At 44.3% G+C, this 4,093-nt stretch overlaps 1 pseudogene; it reads right to left on the reverse strand.

The window, feature by feature from the left end:
* Positions 1 to 1,180: 1,180 nt before the first annotated feature.
* The window catches only part of LOC111963532 (syntaxin-binding protein 5-like), a 50,680-nt pseudogene continuing 47,767 nt past the window's right edge, over positions 1,181 to 4,093 (reverse strand).

A 4,093-nucleotide genomic window follows, 5' to 3' on the forward strand; every position in this document is an offset into this window, starting at 1 on the left:
AATAAAGATGACAAATATAGATGTAAATCAAACATAAGGGGAAAAAAATGGAGAAACCAGAGACAACACAGAGGGGATGAATCAATCGTTGATTCATTATAACCATTGCTATAGATATTAGGACTTCAGAAGCAGAGATGGTTCCACTGGCCGATTTACATGGAGTTTCCTCCACAGGAGACTCCCCTTAGAGGTCCTTTGTGATTGGTTGACACTGTGAAGAGCAGACAACACCTCACCTGGCCCCTGCACAGGTAATCTCACAGGTAACCTCCAACAGTACTCATTGTGTGTAGTTATCTTACCTCTTGGAGAACCAAACAGCTGAACAGATAAGAGCATGACTGATGAAACACAGGATCAGCCCCCTTAACCCAGAGGAGGGACTAAGGGAATGAGCATCATCTCCTCAGATGACAAAGATCCAGAATAACTCTTCTTCTTCCTCCTCCATCCGTCCGAGTCGGCCTGTTTCTGGTGTCAGTCAGTCAGTCCAAGTGTCAGTCAGTGTCAGTCAGTCACGTCGTCAGTTCGTCATGTCCAGTCAGCTCAGTGTAAGTGTCAGTCAGTCAGTGTCAGTCAGTCACAGTCCAGTCAGTGTCAGTCCAGTGTCAGTCAGTGTCAGGTCAGTCAGTCAGTAGTGTCAGTCAGTCAGTCAGTCAGTGTTCAGTCAGTCAGTACAGTCAGCTCAGTCAAGTCCATTGTCGAGTCAGTCTTGTCTGTCAGTTCCGTCTGTGTCAGAGTCCACGTCTGTGGGTCAGTCCGTCGTGTCAGTCCGTCTGTGTCAGTGCCGTCTGTGTCAGTCCGTGCGTGTGTCAGGCCGTCTTTGTGTCAGTCCTTATCAGATCAGTCCTTATCGGGAGTCAGTCCTTATCAGTCAGTCCTTATCAGCGAGTCTGGGTCCGTCTGTGTCAGTCTGCTTCAGTCAGTCTGCTTCAGTCAGTCTGCTTCAGTCAGTCTGCTTCAGTCAGTCTGCTTCAGTCAGTCTGCTTCAGTCAGTCTGCTTCAGTCAGTCAGTCTACTCATCCTCAGTGGTAACCAGGTGACTGAGGTAATGCAGTGTTGTATTGTGCTGCTAGGAAGAAAGCCTCTCAGTCTGTTATACAACACCTCTTCCTCCTGCAGAGAGATGGAGAAGAGGAGGAGGAAGAGGAGAAGGAGCTGCATCTCCTGTAGATAATGAAGTGGTGCAACAAAACAACTGCGTCCCACTGTCGCCCCTCGCTGCCATCAGAGCTGGTACCACTTCTTATCTTTGTACTTCAGCATCATCTGAGAAAGGGAAGGAAGTGAGAGAAGAGGATGAGACAGTATGGAACGCATAGACAACACCTGGGTTCAGGTAGTATTCATTTTCCTTTCAAATACTTGAGCCGTGCTCGATTTAGCCCAAAAGTGCAAAACCTGTCCATCAGCCACTCTAGGCAGGCTCAATCAAACAATTAAAGTATTTTGGGGGAAAACTAATAATAGTTGAACCCAGGTTTGCACCTCACAGATGACCTGGTAGAGCATTGGCCTTACATCATGAGCGTGTTTAGAGAAGGAGTCAGCGCTGGCCATCATGGCTGCGGTTCTGTCCTCCAGCTCGCCCAGTTTCTGCCCCCTCTCGTCCAGGGCTATCCGGGCACGGGCCAGGTCCCCCACCACCCCAGAGGCTGCTCCCTTCATACCCTCCATGCCCTGGGGCCCAGGAATGTGCTGCGCCAGGCTACGAGATGCCTTACCCGCCGCAGTCTCACCAACTGTAGAGGACAGAGGGAGAGAAACCAAGATGTGCCACAAAAACAGGCTTTATAACTGCAACGCCATTACCGCTGTGTCCAATAACACTGCGTCATTAGTAATCATATGCCAAGCATATTGTACGGCATTATCTATGTCCAACTAAATCAGATGTGTCCTCAAAATGCTCTAGAATGTCAGTCACAGGTAAATAGAACACGGTTCTATAGCTACTGAAGGAGAGGTGTATTGTGGGAATGATACTCACACAGGTCTTCTCTATCCAGSGACTGAGCTCCTCCCCCAAACAGGCCCTTGAAGAAACCTCTATTAGGAGCTTCAGGTGTCTCTAACGGTGTAAACAGCTCTCCCATCATCTCCTAAAGATTCAGATTTAGCAGTATATGTCAAAAATAACTTCAGTATTTATCATACCCACAAACACAAAATGCGATATCTCTCTCTCTCTCACACACACACGGCACAAACGCACACATACACGGGCTGGGCGATATGGCCAAGATATCATATCACAATATTTTTTTTTTTTATAGTAACACATTACTGTATTTGACTGTATTTTATGATTTTTAATAATACAAGTTCTAAATAAGCTTTATGAATAGTGTGACTAGGGTGGCAACATACATTCGAAGTGGTTTCAATGGGTCTTTCTCTATTTTGATTATTTTTTTATACTGTTCAATTCAACTTCAACCCAAAATCATTTTCTGCATTTTCATCAATTTCTGYACTCATTTGTTATCATTTCCACACTGTGCTACATAGGGCAGCATGATTATGGACAAACAAAAAAAATCTAGGCTCAATTGCRATTTCTTTTTGACCAAATATGATCTCAAGATCAAAACACTTGGCTAAACTGTTGGAATCATGGAAATACAGACGTGCTCAAATGTGTTGGTACCCTTCCTGAAAAGAGATGAAATTAACAGCTATTTTATCATGTATACTTGCATGCCTTTCGTATGTCATAGAATAAAGCAAAGAAGCTGTGAAAATAGATTAATTATTGCTTATTCTACATTCTACAGATATTCTAAAATGGCCTGGAAACATTTGTTGGTACCCCTTAGAAAATATAATAAATACTTGGATTATAGTGATATTTCAAACGAATAGTTTATTTAATTAGTATCACACGTCTCCAATCTTGTAATCAGTCATTCAGCCTATTTAAATGGAGAAAAGTAGTCACTGAGCTGTTTGGTATCTTTGTGTGTATCACACTGAACATGGACCAGAGAAAGCAAAGAAGAGATTTGTCTGAGGAGATCAGAAAGAAAATAATAGACAAGCATAGTAAAGGTAAAGGCAACAAGACCATCATCAAGCAGCTTGATGTTGCTGTGACAACAGTTGCAAATATTATTAAGAAGTTTAAGGTCCATGGAACTGYARCCAACCTCCCTGGGCGCGGCCGCAAGAGGAACATSGACCCCAGATTGAACAGAAGGAKAGTGTGAAYGGTAGAAAAAGAACCAAGGATTACTGCCAAAGAGATACAAGCTGAASTCCAAGGTGAAGGTACGTCAGTTTCTGATCGCACCATCCATCGCTTTTTGAGTGAAAGTGGGCTCCATGGAAGAGGACACAGGAGGACTTCACTTTTGAAGAAAAAAAAAAAAACATAAAAAAGCCAGACTGGAATTTGCTAAAATGCATATTGACAAGACACAATCTTTCTGGGGAATGTCCTTTGGACAGATGAGTCAAAACTGGAGCTTTTTGGCATAAGCTCTATGTTCACAGATGAAATCCCTGCGAGGACGGGGGATTCAAAATAAAAATGTATAAAATATAGCACAAAACACACATCACGACGAGACAACACAACACTACATAAAGAGAGACCTAAGACAACAACATAGCAAGGCAGCAACACATGACAACACAGCATGGTAGCAACACAACATGACAGCAACACAACATGGTAGCAGYACAAAACATGGTACAAACGTTATTGGGCACAGACAACAGCACAAAGGGCAAGAAGGTAGAGACAACAATAAATCACGCAAAGCAGCCACAACTGTCAGTAAGAGTCCACCCACACAGACAGCGTTGTGAAGAAGGCGCAGCAGCGCCTCTTCAATCTCAGGAGGCTGAAGAAACTCGGCTTGTCACTAAAAACACTCAAACTTTTACAGATGCACAATCGAGAGCATCCTGTCGGGCTGTATCACCGCCTGGTACGGCAACTGCTCCGCCCACAACCGTAAGGATCTCCAGAGGGTAGTGAGGTCTGCACAACGCATCACCGGGGGCAAACTACCTACCCTACAGGACACCTACACCACCCGATGTCACAGGAAGGCCATAAAGATCATTTAGGACAACAACCACC

The sequence above is a fragment of the Salvelinus sp. IW2-2015 genome, linkage group LG4q.2 (genome assembly GCF_002910315.2).
Source record: "Salvelinus sp. IW2-2015 linkage group LG4q.2, ASM291031v2, whole genome shotgun sequence".
In the NCBI taxonomy this organism is placed as follows: domain Eukaryota; kingdom Metazoa; phylum Chordata; class Actinopteri; order Salmoniformes; family Salmonidae; genus Salvelinus; species Salvelinus sp. IW2-2015.